The sequence below is a fragment of the Procambarus clarkii genome, chromosome 84 (genome assembly GCF_040958095.1).
Source record: "Procambarus clarkii isolate CNS0578487 chromosome 84, FALCON_Pclarkii_2.0, whole genome shotgun sequence".
Classification (NCBI taxonomy): Eukaryota; Metazoa; Arthropoda; class Malacostraca; order Decapoda; family Cambaridae; genus Procambarus; species Procambarus clarkii.
The window spans coordinates 22,947,539-22,963,959 of NC_091233.1; the positions used below are offsets into that span (position 1 = coordinate 22,947,539).

The 16,421-nt window shown below is 48.4% G+C and overlaps 1 long non-coding RNA gene across 1 annotated transcript in view; it reads left to right on the forward strand.

Moving 5' to 3' along the window:
• Positions 1-16,421, forward strand: part of LOC138358570 (uncharacterized) — a 27,977-nt gene continuing 11,556 nt past the window's right edge. The window contains exons 1-4 of the long non-coding RNA XR_011225487.1: positions 1-160; positions 2,948-3,110; positions 4,608-4,771; positions 12,060-12,158. This is a non-coding gene — a long non-coding RNA (uncharacterized lncRNA). The remainder of the gene's footprint in view (positions 161-2,947; positions 3,111-4,607; positions 4,772-12,059; positions 12,159-16,421) is intronic.

Consider the following 16,421-nt stretch of genomic DNA (forward strand, 5'->3'; position numbering starts at 1 on the left):
ATTAGTGTGCGATGTGATCAATGTAAGGGGGATATTGGGTGTGCCTCGTATCCCCTACAACAACAAGAAGTTCGAGAGCGATGAGGCCGCCACCTACTAGCTTCAGGATGTCGTCGAATCTAAATCAACAATATACTACCGCCGCTACTTTCTCGGAAACGTAAGTACCTGCCGCTTTACTTCTCTCACCCTGCCTAGCCTGGCCTGACCTGGCCTAGCCAGACCTGACCAGACCTGACCTGGCCTAGCCATACTTGACCAGACCTGACCTGGCCTAGCCTTACCTAGCCTAGTCTGACCTGGCCTAGTCTGACCTGACCTGGCCTAGCCTTACCCAACATTAATCACCACACGTGACAGCCCAAACGAATCGCAAATAAGTACACGTAACAAGTCATATGCCCGGACACTCTTTCACCTTGGGGACTGAGTGGTAACTATTGTATAGAAGAGCCGGCTCCCCGAGAGTGGTAAGAGGGCGTGATAAGAGGCTAACGTGTGGTCTTGAAGGAAGTCGATAAAGCAGACAATTTTCAAAAGGAAGGGCAGCATAACGAGCAGACAGGAATGGACAGACAGTCGGTTATCCCATAATGTGTAATACGCCCCGCACAGCATGGGTGGAGTGGGGGGGGGGGTTGTAGCAGGGCACAGTATGGTGATGGTGCGGGTGAAGTACACACCCACTGAATTCCTGCCATCAATAATTGTTTTCATAACCATTAGAACAATGGCATCCCTCCAGCCACCATCCTTCCACTGACCCCCTCCTCTGGTCCTCCACCTCAGACAATAACCCCCCACACCCCCTCTCCCTTCCAGACATCAGCATGTCAAAATCAGTACCATAATGTGTTTAAACTATTTAAACTAAGTCATTGTGTATCTCAAGGTATCTTAATTCATTTGAAAGTGTACATGTGCATTCGTTCATATACTCGCCTAATTGTGCTTGCTGGGGTTGAGCTCTGGCTCTTTAGTTCCACCTCTCAACCGTCAATCAACAGGTGTACAGGTTTCTGAGCCTATTGGGCTCTATCATATCTACACTTGAACCTGTGTATGGAGTCAGCCTCCACCACATCACTTACTAATGCATTCCATTAGATATAATCATATATGATTACACATAATCATAATCATTCCATACACATAATCATATATGTGTACGTCAACGTATACATACATGCGTATATATACCTCATATTAAAATACTGATAAACGAATGACCATGAACAAATTAATTTATAATTGTAGTACTATATATAATTTTAATAGACTAATTACGTGTTTATACATTTGAATGGTCCAGACAGGTGGCCAGCCTTGGATATATACACTTCTGGTAGGCACAATGACCTCATGTTAGACCCTTGATAGATTATGTGAGAGAGAGAGAGAGCTGGGGCAGGGAGGTGCGTGCCCCAGGGAAATAATCCATGCCCATGCCCCGCCTCGAGGTCAGTTCTCGAGTCACACCAAGAATAACAATCGAGCAAGTTGTCCTGACCAGGATGTGGCATATTAGGGAGGGTTGAGGAATAGGAAGCCTGTCTGATAGGGCTCTTGGCAAGCAGCTCTCCCTCAGTCTACCTATCTATATGGAAGAAATGTATCTAGGCCCTCCTCCCCCCTGCCTATTCTCTCTCCCCCACCTTTCTTCCTTCATTTCCTCCCTCCTTCCCTCCCCCTCACTGGTGAGAGAGTAGGAGTGTTAGAGTGGTTAGAGAACTCGTAGTTCTCACGCTCGTGAAATTGTCTGCGACCCTGGAGGAGTAGAGCGGAGGGGGGGGGGTGAAAGTAGGTGACAATGGAGGAGTAGAGGGGAGCATTATATGCAGTGAACGTAGGTGTCTATGGAAGAGTACATCATAGAGGAGGGTGAAAGGAAGGTGACGATGGAGGAGGAGAAGGGAGGGGGGTGTGAAGGTAGGTGATGATGGAGGAGTAGAGGGGAGGAGGGGGGCAAAGGTAGGTGTCTATGGAAGATTACATCATAGAGGGGGGTGAAGGTAGGTGGCGATGGAGTAGAGCAAAAGGGGTGGGGGTTGAAAGTAATCCTGAGTTTAATTTTTTAGTTATATATAGTGACACCTCGGCTTACGAATGAATATTTATGAACTTTTCGGGTTACGAGCCTAATTTCTTCGAAAAATTTGAATCGGGTTACAAACTTTGCCTCGGGAAAGGAGTTTGTTGATATACGTATGGGCTGACCTAGCGCGTGGTGGCATGGTGATCGCGCCTCAGTTTACCAGTGTCTCCTGCCTAGTAAGTATTGCGCCTGAATTCTTTGTAAAGCATTACAGTACATTTGTTTTGGGATTTTTGGCTATTTGAACATAAACTAGCTAGGCAGTACAACAAATCTATGTCAACAATATGCACTATACTTGCTAAGAAAATGGACATTATGAGCATTAAAGTGGCAAAAGGCATATCAACAATCCCGAAACAAAGAACACAAACACTTGAGGATGTTAAAAAGTTTTTATTAATTTGGATACACAACAAGGAGTTAGCAGGTGATAGCATTTCAGAGGCCATCATTTGTGAGAAACCAAGGCATTTGCATGAAGACCTTTTAAAGAAAACCCCTGGAACGAGGGGGGGGGGGGAAAGATGAATCAAGTTTGAAAATGTGAAAAGTTTGTGTGACAATAGAGCCTCGTGGAAAACGTTTGCTGTGGTCATTACCTGGTGGAATGCACCCAGGATGGAGTATCAGGGCTATACATCTTTTAAATCATCAAAGTAATAAACATTTCCCATCAACCTTACAAACCATATTAACCTATTTTCATGTATTTCCCCCATGTGCATTTTAACAAAGTTGCTAAATTGCCTTTATCATTCTGTAAAATTTCAATTACAGTACTGTATGTATAATTTTGTTAGTATAAATGGACTGAATATTCTGAAATTGCTATTAATTTTACAATTTCAGATTCAAAGGTGGTCTGGACACCCAATTTGGTCAGACAGGTGAAGAGAGCATTTAGGATAGTTCGAAGAGATGAAGATGGTCGCAATTGTGTTCGAAGAGGCAAACGCCCCCCTTTGCTCCTGACATTATGTTCAACCATTGACCTCTGCACACCTAACACAAGGTAGGTTGAAAACTCCTCCTTTATGTCATTGGTACATTAGCCAGAAACTCAGGGCTCATGTAGGAATATCCCTAAAAAAAAAAAAGTGGCCCCAACAATGCATCCTATAAGTCTGGAGGATGAGCAGGAGCATTGTCGAGAAGCAGGACCTTGAGTGTCAAACTTTTCTCTTGCAGATATTTTTTGATGGCAGGGCAAACCACTCCACATCACAGTTTTTCTGCACGTTATATATTTTTTAAAACTCTTGGATTTTTTAATGTTATGCGAGCAAGGGTTTAATTTTCAAATCGCCACACAGCACAAGAGTTAGCCTGTCCTGACACAAGTTAGCCCAAGTTAGCTTGTGTCCGGGCAGTGACGTCTCCTCTTGGGTAATGTATGTCCTCTTCGGCAATTTTTTCCAGAATAGCTATGTCTCCTCACAATTAAACACTTGTTGTGGAATGTATCCATCAATACAGCACAGTGTATCTACAAAATTTTAATTTTTTACTTATATATAGTGTCACCTCGGCTTACGAATGAATATTTATGAACTTTTCGGGTTACGAGCCTAATTTCTTCGAAAAATTTGAATCGGGTTACAAACATTGCCTCGGGAAATGAGTTTGTTGATATGCGTATGGGCTGACCTAGCGCGTGGTGGCATGGTGATCGCACCTCAGTTTACCAGTGCCTCCTGCCTAGTAACTATCGCGCCTGAATTCTTTATAAAGCAGTACATTTGTTTTGGGATTTTTGGCTATTTGAACATAAAATTTGTTATTATATATCTTGCCATGAGTCCCAAGAAAGCCAGTGGTAAGGTTCAAGCCAAGAAAACACATGTGAGAATGACCATAGAGGAAAAACAAGAGAGCATTCATAAACGTCAAAACGGTGCACAGGTTGTTGAACTAGGCAGTACAACAAATCTATGTCAACAATATGCACTATACTTGCTAAGAAAAAGGACATTATGAGCATTAAAGTGGCAAAAGGCATATCAACAATCCCGAAACAAAGAACACAAACACTTGAGGATGTTGAAAAGTTTTTATTAATTTGGATACACAACAAAGAGTTTGCAGGTGATAGCATTTCAGAGGCCATCATTTGTGAGAAACCAAGGCATTTGCATGAAGACCTTTTAAAGAAAACCCCTGGAACGAGGGGGGGGGGGGGGGAAGATGAATCAAGTTTGAAAATGTGAAAAGTTTGTGTGACAATAGAGCCTCGTGGAAAACTTTTGCTGTGGTCATTACCTGGTGGAATGCACCCAGGATGGAGTATTAGGGCTATACATCTTTTAAATCATAAAAGTAATAAACATTTCCCATCAACCTTACAAACAATATTAACCTATTTTCATGTATTTCCCCCATGTGCATTTTAACAAAGTTACTAAATTGCCTTTATCATTCTGTAAAATTTCAATTACAGTATACTGTATATAATTTTGTTAGTATAAATGGACTGAATATTCTGAAATCACTATTAATTTTACAATTTCAGATTCAAAGGTGGTCTGGACACCCAATTTGGTCAGACAGGTGAAGAGAGCATTTAGGATAGTTCGAAGAGATGAAGATGGTCACAATTGTATTTGAAGAGGCAAACGCCCCCCTTTGCTCCTGACATTATGTTCAGCCTATTGACCCCTGCACACCTAACACAAGGTAGGTTGAAAACTCCTCCTTCATGTCATTGGTTCATTAGCCAGAAACTTAGGGCCCATGCAGGAATATCCCTAAAAAAAAAAAAGTGGCCCCAACAATGCACCCTCCAAGTCTGGAGGATGAGCAGGAGCATTGTCGAGAAGCAGGCCCTTTAGTGTCAAACTTTTCTCTTGCAGATATTTTTTGATGGCAGGGCAAACCACTCTACATCACAGTTTTTCTGCACGTTATATATTTTTTAAAACTCTTGGATTTTCGGAATGATACACGAGCAAGGGTTTAATTTTCAAATCGCCACACAGCACAAGAGTTAGCCTATCCTGACACAAGTTAGCCCAAGTTAGCTTGTGTCCGGGCAGTGACGTCTCCTCTTGGGTAATGTATGTCCTCTTCTGCAATTTTTTCCAGAATAGCCATGTCTCCTCACAATTAAACACTTGTTGTGGAATATATTCATCAATACAGTATCTACAAAATCTTTAAAATCACGAACAAATCTTTCAGCCCCTACTTTGTCTGAGCTGGCACCCTCCCCATGCCTCACAACACTATGAATACCACGTCTTTCTGGGGGGAGCCCCGTCGGCTCCCCGGAGCTTTACCGGCTGATATGCTAATGTCAGACTTTGGCATCAGTCATGTGTATGGAGTTCTAGGGCCTACCAGGGACCACGAGCCAGAACCTGGCCCCCTCAGAGAGGCAAGGGGAGCAATGGCCTATAGAAACCCCCGTGTGGTTGGAAGCATTCTATGTCTGCCATCGACCGGGTCAAGCATCCAGAAAGGTAAGCATTCCAAAACAAACCCCTATTCTGGTGAAAATTGCTACCTAAAGCCGAACTAGTGGATAGAACTCTTCAACAGAAAACAAGGAAACTAGCATGACGTCATACGTCACCGCGCCGCTGTCTGCGCAGCTCCCCCCTCCCCGGGAGGGGGAAGGGGGAGCCCCAGACCTCCCACGCCGGCTATCCACCCATCAGTTCTTCGGCTGATGCTATAGGCACCGGTTATGTGCTCCGGCTCCAGTGGTTGTTTCAGCACTGTAACCTAGAGTGTGGTGTCTGTTTTCTAGGTGGTGTGTGAGCCGGGAGTGTTTCTCCAGTACTCGGGCTGCATGCGCCTAGAGTTCCCTTCCCTAGGTGCCCTGTAAGTACTGCCCTTGGGGCTTGGGGCCTCCTTCCACAAGTTCCTTGGGTCCTGCCCCTGCTTGGCCGTTTACTGCTTGGTTTTCGGCCGCTCTTTGTGTGCTCGGGTGTTCTGTCTCCCTTGTTCGCCTTAGAGTAAGGGGCAGTTTTTGCACTGGTGGGGCACGGGGTACTGTGCAGCTTGTCTTTACCAATCATAGCGGCCGGCTCTGTTCCGCTTGGGTATGCTGTCCTCTTGCGGGGTTTTCTTTTTCTTTTTGTTTATCTACCTGGTGGGGGGGGGGTCTGCCTTCGTTCTTGCCCCTTGTGTCCCTTGTGTTCTGTGTATTTTCAGGTGGTACCCCCTCCTAGGTCCCCGTGTGTGTACATGTCCCGGGGTTTCAGCTCTTGGAAAGTTGTTTGGTAGCTTTGGGTGCCGGTTAGCAGTACCCTGCCTGGGATTACCTGAGCGCGAGTCCTCTTATAGTAAACGCTCGGGACCCTGGGAAACCCCTGGGGGTGCGCGGGTCCGATGGATGTGACCCCAGAGTCCCCCCCTCGCTTCCAGCGAGTTTGAGGGTTGCTCTCACCCTTTGTCTCTGGGTGACTCTGTTTTGCCTCCGTCTGCTGCCTGTGGGGTCGGTGACACCTTCGACCCGGAGTCCTGCAAGTTTGGTTGCTCGTTGGGGCTCGGTTACCCGGTTGTGCTGACAAAGCGGGTGCGGGCAGCAGGGGCGTTGCACTTGAGCCTTGGTGGTGGCAACGTTCTCGTGGTTCCTCCCCGGGAGCCCCGGGGCTGCCCCGTTGTAGTTCGTTTTGGGACTTGGGGGGTGTTGGTTGCTTCGGTTCTATCCACGCCCCCTTGTCTTTCCCCTGGTTCACCCTTCCTGCCTGCATCCGGCTCCTTACCGTCTGTAGGTTCGGGGCGGGGTTTTTTATGGTGTTGAGACTCGGGCAGTCTCGGGGAATTCCCCTTCCGGGGTAGTGACGGGGGCATTTGAGCCTGTTCCTCCAGCCATGTTGTATGAGTCTGCCAGTGGGCTCCCTTCCTTAGTGTTTTTCACGGCTGCCCCGGTTTTCTGGTACGGCCGGGGCATTGGGGGAACGGCTCGGCCCCGGGGCCTGTCGCGTAGGTTCCCGGGGCTGGGGAGGGGCTGACTTGGGGGGCCTTGGCCCCGTTGGGCCCCGTGGGGGTTTTTATCCCCCTCTAGGCAGGGCTTGTGGTTACGCGGAGTGGGGTCTTTCCTCCCCACTCGCCGTACGTGCTGTTGGGCGTCGGCCCCTCCCCGGGCTCAGTTCCTTGGCCTTTGAGTCGGTTGGTTCCGTCCTGTGGGTGGATGTTTCCTCCCACCCCTTTTTGGGACGGTGTTTTCGTCATGTTTCCCCGTTCGATGGGGTTCTGCGTGACTTCTGATCTCGGGTGCGCCTGCGCCTTCGTGTGCCTTCGGGACTAGTGTTGGCTTCTGTGTTCTCGAGGGTACGGGAAGGTTTTTCGCTACTTCCCGCATTATTGGAACGTCTGTCGGCTCCTCGTCCTTGTTGCCCTGTTGGGCTTCTTGTCGCTCAGTTGGGCTACTTGTCGCTCTGTTGGGCTACTTGTCGCTCTGTTGGGCTACTTGTCGCTCTGTTGGGCTACTTGTCGCCCTGTTGGGCTGCTTGTCGCCCTGTTGGGCTGCTTGTCGCCCTGTTGGGCTGCTTGTCGCCCTGTTGGGCTGCTTGTCGCCCTGTTGGGCTGCTTGTCGCCCTGTTGGGCTGCTTGTCGCCCTGTTGGGCTGCTTGTCGCCCTGTTGGGCTGCTTGTCGCCCTGTTGGGCTGCTTGTCGCCCTATTGGGCTGCTTGTCGCTCTGTTGGGCTGCTTGTCGCCCGGTTGGGCTGCTTGTCGCCCGGTTGGGCTGCTTGTCGCCCGGTTGGGCTGCTTGTCGCCCGGTTGGGCTGCTTATTGCCCGGTTGGGCTGCTTGTCGCCCGGTTGGGCTGCTTGTCGCCCGGTTGGGCTGCTTGTCGCCCGGTTGGGCTGCTTGTCGCCCGGTTGGGCTGCTTGTCGCCCGGTTGGGCTACTTGTCGCCCGGTTGGGTTCCTTTTTGGGCTCTTTGCTTCTTTGGCCGGTTTTATTGTTCCTGCTTCCTCTTTTGGCTACTTTTCTCGTGCAGTAGTCCTGGCTGGCGCCTTCCCACAGAGAGGGTGTGCGGTTCGGCCAGCGTGTTATGCGCATGCGCCGTGGAGTTTGTTTTGGTCTGGGCGGTGTTTCAGTGCTGGTGTTTTGCGCCCTTTTTGCTACAGTGCTTCGTCTCTCTTTCTTCTCCCTGGTTGCGGTATGTGTCCCTTCGCGCCGGGGGTTTCCTGGTTCCCAGTTGTGGGGAGGCCACCGCGGTTTTCCATGTGTCATGGGTGTAGACCGCCTCCTTTGCCTCTCCCTGCTCTCCTGCGGGTCCGGCAGGGTCCGGCTCTGGCGTCTTCACCTGGCGGTGCTCCCAGGTTCTTCTGGGCGCGGTTGCGTCGTGTCAAGTTCGTGCCACCATTCGCCAGGTGAGTTTCTGCGGTCTGGCGTCTTTTGGCCGGGCACTGGATGCGGTGTTGTTTATATACCTGTCTTTATTTAGGTATATTTTTGTACGACTGAGACCGTTCGCACACCAGTGACTGTCCCTTTTTCAACCCTTCCTGTCTCCCTAATGTGCATGTCCAACCCATGCTGGAGTCATTCAGGGGATCCTCCTTTTTTACTGTTGTGAGTTGTGGGGGTTGTAGGGTTGGTTCTGTACTCACCTGGTAGGCTCCTGGCTGTGCTTGCAAGTTTTTGAGCTCTGGCTCTTGGGTCCCGCCTATCTGGTAGAACTTGCGGGATAGTACCAGTGGAGTGCAGTGGTGCTGTTGGCACATTTGGGGAACACTGTATTACCATCAGAGGTCTGCTTGTTACACGACCTACTTGCGAGCATAAGCTTTCTTGCTGGTTCGTCTGTGGACTTCCAGGGCGCACTAGCCCGTTTTCGTATGGCTGTTCTGGCCCGTCCTGGTTGTGGGGGTATGTGGGCCGGTGGACTGCTCCTAGCAGCTGCCTGGTGGGCCACCCTCTGGCCGGTCTCGCCTGGCCTTGGGCCGGGCTTCAAGTGTGAAAGAGCTCCCAGTACCTCATCCAGCAGGTATCGAGCGGGGTTTCTCCGCCGTCGGTCGCCTGGTGCAGGTTTCTGGGCCTGCAGGGTTTTGTCGTGTCTCCGTTGGCCCTGTCTGGGGTCTGTCTGCTCCGTTCTCTGCCTTTGCAGAAGGGTGTTGCTATTTTCATGTTGCTTGTTGCAGTGGTGCCTGTTGCTGCTGCTGCACGTGTGCATTGGTACCGTGTTTCACGGTGGCGTGTCCTTGTTCCTGTGTCCGGTTGTGGAGTGGCACTTTGCTGCCGTTTTGTGCCTGGGGATTGCGTGGGGGTTTTTCTGTCCCTGCCTGATTGTCCACCCCTGGTTGTTCTCCTGGGGTTTTGGTGCTTCTGCTCTTTCTTCCTGCCTCCTCTGCAGCAGGGATGTTCTGCGTGTGTTCTTAGGCGTTGGTCAGCCTGTGTCCTGTGAAGTGCTTCTTTGTCTCGGTCTATTGCAGTTGTTCGTACCCCTTGGTTCGGGTACTGTTCTGGCGGCGACCCTTCTGCCTTCTTTGGTTTCCTAGCTTGCCCTGCCGGTTGTGTTTTTTTTGGGGGGGTCTTGCGATGTCTCGCGTCGGACCTGTCGTTTCTGAACTCCTGGCGGGCTTGCATGCTTTGGGGAGTTTTTCTGTTCGGCAGACGTTCCATCTCCTTGTACCTGGGTTTCGGTGGTCGCACCCGAGATCTTCCCGCGGCTCCGCCTTTTTCCTGGGCTCGGAGGGGCCTTGTCGGGGCTGCTTATGTTCTGCCTCGCGGTCTCGCTTCCGGTTGGTGGTCGGGTGGCTTCGTGGTAGGTGTCCCACCTGCGTGCTTCTCTTGGCGGCAGTATGGGGTATTTTGGCGGTCCTTCCTTTTCCTGTCCCTTCTTAGGTGGTTACTCTTGTTGGCTTGGTTTACTCTCGGCTTGGTTTTCTGGTGGGGGTTGGGGGCCGTCGTCTTGCCACATACTGTCGCCTCTTTTCGTGCGGCGCGGGCGGAGCCGCTTCAGCTTGCTTTCGGTCTTGGTGTTGTTTCTGCACCGTTAGTCAGCTGTCTTGTGCGTCGTTTCACCTCCGGCCTGTTCGTGCGCCGCTTGCACCATCCTGGTCTCTGGTCTCTGGTCAGCGTGCTCTGTCTTCTCCTCGGTTGGTAGTGCCCCTTCGGTTCCGGTGTGTTTTTTCGTCGGCTCTTTCCTTTGTACCTTTGCCTCTGGGGGTCGGGTCGCTGAGTTTTCTTGCTCCTTTGGTTTTAGCGTTTTGGTCGTTTGGTGGCAGCAGTCTCCATCTTTTCTGGCGCGGGGTGGGGCTGCTGCATTCTGGAGGGGTCCAGGGTTTGTTGGTGCTTCGTTGGTCAGGCCGGGGGTGTGTCGTTTTTGTGTTCAGTGGCGGCCCTCCGCTGTTATTTGCATGCCACAGCGTTTGGGTCCGGAGCGCGTTTTGCGTTGATCCAGGTTCTGTTCTTCCCGGTTCGCGGGTGATAGTGTCCCGGGTGGTCAGCCGTGTTCTTGCGGCTAAGCTGCTTGGGTTCTTCCCTCATGCCTGTGGCGTTCGTGGCTTCGCTGCTCTCGCTGCCGTCTGGGCGACGTGGCCTTGCGGTCTTTCGAGCATGGATTTTTGGTGTTCGTGCAGGGGCCTTGCTGCTCGTGGTTCTCTTGTTGTTCTTGGGAATTTTGGGGCTGTGGCGCCTTGGGTTGGCGTTTGCTGTCGGCTGTCTCGCCTCCTTGAGGGGTGCGTGGTGTCCGCCTCCCGGTTCTGTCCCTTTGACCTTCCTCTGTGGGTAGTTAGCTCAGGGGAGCCGACGGGGCTCCCCCCAGAAAACCAGCGTTGAATGTAATGAAACGCCATTTTCTGGGTGAGACCCGGAGGCTCCCCGGCAACCCTCCCTCCCTCCGGTCGGCGTTTTTCATGTGTTTTGACATCCAGCCTCAGAACTGATGGGTGGATAGCCGGCGTGGGAGGTCTGGGGCTCCCCCTTCCCCCTCCCGGGGAGGGGGGAGCTGCGCAGACAGCGGCGCGGTGACGTATGACATCATGCTAGTTTCCTTGTTTTCTGTTGAAGAGTTCTATCCACTAGTTCGGGTTTAGGTAGCAATTTTCACCAGAATAGGGGTTTGTTTTGGAATGCTTACCTTTCTGGATGCTTGACCCGGTCGATGGCAGACATAGAATGCTTCCACACGGGGGTTTCTATAGGCCATTGCTCCCCTTGCCTCTCTGAAAGGGCCAGGTTCTGGCTCGTGGTCCCCGGTAGGCCCTAGAACTCCATACACATGACTGATGCCAAAGTCTGACATTAGCATATCAGCCGGTAAAGCTCCGGGGAGCCTCCGGGTCTCACCCAGAAAATGGCGTTTCATTACATTCAACGCTGGTTTTTTTCAAAATTTCTCAAACCATCCCCTACTCACGTTAAACTCTTTTGTATCTGCAAAATTCGTTCTAGGGGTTTTCTTTATAAGATCTTGCATGAAGATTTCATTGTTGACCAAACCACACACTGGAAATTGAATAGACGACGACATTTCTATCCGTCCTGGACCATTATAAAGTCGATTGTGATGAGATGAGGGAAGCAAGAGCATTAAGTAGGCAAGAGAGAGAGGTGAGGAGATGGCAAGTATGTACGTATGTACATGAATAAAACATGTACATACTTATACATAACGTGTGTAAATAGTGTAATAAACACAATAACAGTATTTTGAGAGGAGGAATGTTGGCGAGTAATGTGTTGGAGGAGGGAGGGAGGACTGGCAGGGTGTGGCAGCTCACTCATGTTTTTTGGGCTCACCATACCAACATAGTGGATCGTTATGGTGAATACATACGTAGATGGGTATATACAATGTGTGTATATAGTGTAATAACAGCAAAAGCACTGTTTGACTGTAGAATATGTCGCATATATGAGGCCCATAATTTTGAGCATAGCGATGTTCTATACTTTGAATTATATAAATTCCACAAATTACACACTTTTAAATAATATTACAGCAAAAAAAATGAAGAAATGAATGAGAAACTTCAAAATAATTGCGCAACATTGTATTCGCAGCAACTGCCGTCGCACGGGGTGGCGGGGCCGACAGACCCCCATCGCTCCAACGCTCAGCGCCCATAATTTGCTCAACTTCCCAGCTCCATTGCAGCTAAAGTAAGTCACATACAATATTTTTTGTTTAGTTTCCCCGTGATCAAACTCTGCATTTTAACAATATAAGAAGAGAAAAAAAAATTTTGGAAAGAATTTATTTCTTGTGCACCAGGGTGTTATTTGGAGACAGAGCAGTTCAGTGGTTAACTACTAAATTTTTTTTTCTCCCACACACGCACCCCCCTAGGAAGCACCTGTAACAGCTAACTCCCAGATACCTATTTACTGTTAGGTAACAGGGGTCATCCCCTTTTGTACAAAGAATCTGCTAAAGCTTTTAGGGCTAATCTTTGACACTCGTTTGTCTTTGTCGCCCCATATTTTTTACGTCCGAGTTGAATGCTCTAAGGCCCTTAACTAACTTTAGGTCATGTCCCATACTTCTTGGGGAGCTAATCGACACTGCTCCTCTCTTTACATTTCTCTCTCGTTCTGTCTAAACTCGATTATGGCCCTGTTTACTCGTCTGCTTCTCCTTCTACCCTTCACCATCTGGACACACTGCATCATACTGGGTTACGGCTCAGCTCTGGTACCTTTCCTTCGACACCTACCCTAAGCCTGTATGTTGAAACTGGCGTCCTGTTTCTACAGGATCGCCATGATCGCTACTGTCTTCTCCACCTTGCACGGTCCTTACAGCACCCTCACTCTTGCTTATGTCATGCCTTGACCTTTACCCATCCTGTGGTTCCTGTTCCCCTTCACCACCTATCTCTTTCTGTACGGTTGTCTCTCTTACAAAATGCTCTTTCAGTTTGTGTTACCAATATTTCCCCTCGTGTCATTCCGTCTTTGCCCCTATGGAGGGGTCCCCGTTCCTAAATTCTGTAAGCCTTGACCCACATGACTAAAACGTTTACCCCTCCTACAGTTCTAAATCACCTTTTCCTTGAACACTTTTCTTCACACTTCCACTCTATTTCCGTCTTCACCAATTTGTCTTAAGTCTGCAGACGGTGTAGGCTACTCTGTTGTTTTTCCTGACTGCACCTTTGTGTCTCCTGCCTCCGGAGACTAGCATCTTCATGGCAGAACTTTATGCTATTCTCTATGCTCTTCATCAACTCTTTTCTCGCTGTCAATCCTCCTCTGTGTTTGTAGTTGACACTTGCAGTGCCCTCATGGCTCTAGAATCCTTTAATCCAGTCCATCCTTTGGTAGTTGAAAATCAACATTGGCTGTTTCTTATCTCCAGTAGAGATAAGAAACAGAGAGCCAGAATTTGGCTCCAAAATATGGCTCAGGCCTCGAAATTGTGATGTTTGGGATATTTTGAAAACTGCTGGGGGGTTTGGGCAAAATTTGACCCACCGCCGCTTTCAGTACTTGGCATATGTTCGGTATAAAAAAGTCGTAATTTCAAACTGCGAATACGTGCAGAGAGCCAGAATTTGGCTCCAAAATATGGCTCAGGCCTCAAAATTTGGATGTTTGAGATATTTTGAAAACTGCAGGGGGGTTTGGGCAAAATATGACCCACCGCCGCTTTTAGTAATTGGCATGTGTTCGGTAAAAAATTTCGTAATTTCAAACTGCGAATACGTGCAGAGAGCCAGACTTTGGCTCAAAAATATGGCTCAGGCCTCGAAATTGGGATGTTTGGGATATTTTGAAAACTGCTGGGGGGTTTGGGCAAAATATGACCCACCGCCACATTCAGTACTTGGCATATGTTCGGTAAAAAAAATCGTAATTTCAAACTTCGAATACGTGCAGAGAGCCAGAATTTGGCTCCAAAATATGGCTCAGGCCTCAAAATTGGGATGTTTGAGATATTTTGAAAACTGCAGGGGGGTTTGGGCAAAATATGACCCACCGCCGCTTTCAGTAATTGGCATGTGTTCGGTAAAAAATTTCGTAATTTCAAACTGCGAATACGTGCAGAGAGCCAGAATTTGGCTCAAAAATATGGCTCAGGCCTCGAAATTGGGATGTTTGAGATATTTTGAAATCTGCAGGGGGGGTTTGGGCAAAATATGTCCCACTGCCGCTTTCAGTACTTGGCATATGTTCGGTAAAAAAGGTCGTATTTTCAAACTGCGAATACGTGCAGAGAGCCAGAATTTGGCTCCAAAATATGGCTCGGGCCTTGAAATTGGGATGTTTGAGATATTTTGAAAACTGCAGGGGGGTCTCCTTCCCAGCCTGCAAGCCTGCCTGCCTGCCTGCCTCCTTCCCAGCCTGCAAGCCTGCTTGCCTGCCTGCCTCCTTCCCAGCCTGCAAGCCTGCCTGCCTGCCATCATGCTAACGGGTAGTGTGTGTTAGGCTTATCTTCGGGAATGAGCCGGTCTCACCCCCACCACCAACAAACCACCCGCCCCCCTACATCCCATCTCTCAAGGTCACCGCGTGACTACCACTCACTCCCTGCCTGCCAGCCTGCCTGCAAGCTAGCCTGCCTGCCTGCCTGTGCCTGCCTGCCTGCCTGCCTGCCTGCCTTTCCCTCCCTAATTCTCACTACTTCTGTCCCTTCCTGCCTACCTCCTAGCATCTCTCCCTACCTCCCCCTCCCTCTTAGCATCTCTCCCTCCCTCCTAGCATCTCTCTCTCCCTCCCTCCTAGCATCTCTCTCTCCCTCCCACTCCCTCCTAGCATCTCTCTCTCCCTCCCTCCCTTTCTGACTAATTCTCCCCCCCCCTCTCTCATACTGCCTCCCACCTAAGCTCCCTCATCCATCCACCCACTGGTCAGCCATCACTGACGCAATGCGTGCATTTGGAGCCGACATGGTGCACAGATGTTTCTTGATTGTGCAGATATGTAAAACAAAAGCACAGAATGAACATTCCAGCGTTATGGCAATTCAAAATAATAGGAATAATAGGCCGTGAATCTGTGAAGTCACAGTGGGCAAACTGGACCATCTCCCTCCCACCACAACAAGCCGGCGTGACACTTGGCGGACCCCTTCCTACCCGAACTTTGTTCGGGTAGCATGACTCCCCAACCCCAATCGGGAAACTGGAAGTTTCGGATAACTAAAGTTCGGAAACCAAGTGGTGCTCTGTACTTTCATAGCTCGGTAATTTGTATTCTGGTAAGCAGAACCTCCAAATAAATGGACGTTTAAAGCGCATTCCTATTTGGTTTTAAAAGTTTGTACCGATTGAGAAACTCGGATTAAATAGTCTAACACCAGAAATGTTGTTATTCAGTTTAGTCGCCTAAAGGACATACAAGGACTAGACATTACCAGGCATTCCTGTATACCTTACCTTATGCTGTATAACATTGCCACAACCCTGGGTTTTATTGATTTAAATGGCCACTGGGAGTCGTACAAAATTGCGGGTTATAATGTTATTTATCCACTGTGGTGACAAGTGGGCTGACTGATGTCTGTTGACACCTGTATCGTGCTTCAGTTTACTCGCCAAGTCGTCCTGTCACGGGACTCGTCTGTAGGAAGTATATCAAAATTTTTTGGATCATTAATAGCATAAGACTTGGGGGTAGGAGAGGGCTGCAGTGTTTGTCGTGGCCCTCAGTTGTTCCTGGTATTAGTCGACTTAGTTTTAGAAATATTTTTGTTGGCCAGTGTTGAAGTTGTTTGAAAGTAGATGTGTTTTTTTAAAGAGAGTGGGGGGGGGGTGTCCATGCTTGGATACAATTATCTAAGTGATAATAGATATCTGGTGTATAAGTGTTTTGACAGTAGAATAACTACCTTCTTTTCCTTAAAGTCAAAATGTCGCTAAATTATTTCAAAAGTTTTGTTAGTAATTGTGATATTAGTGCAGCAACTTTTGGTTAATGATGGATTCTTGCTCAAGGTCCTTTATTTCATCGTTCTGCTTCATTTTAATGTTAATTTGGTAGTTGTGATATAAAATAAATAAAATAAAATAAAATAAATATGTTTATTCAGGTAAGGTACATACATACATACAAGTGATGTTACATTAATGGATTGATATAAAGATAGAGCTAGTACATACAATGCCTAAAGCCACTATTACGCAATGTGTTTCGGGCAAGAAAAACATTAATATCTAGAACTTAATACTAATTGAGCATAAAGAATAAAAAGTGTTGAGAACAAATACAAATAAAGATAAAAAAAAAGGGGGGGAACATGACTGAAAAAGCAACACAAATACAATAGGTTGACAAACAGTGTTGTTTAAAAAAAAAAAAAAAAAAAAAAAATTACAGACATGGTTTGACAATAGAGGAGTGAGGTAGGTTACAGGGAATTTATTAGGTAGTGTTTAGTTTTTATCTTAAACTTGTTGAGAGAGGTACAGTCTTTAACATGGC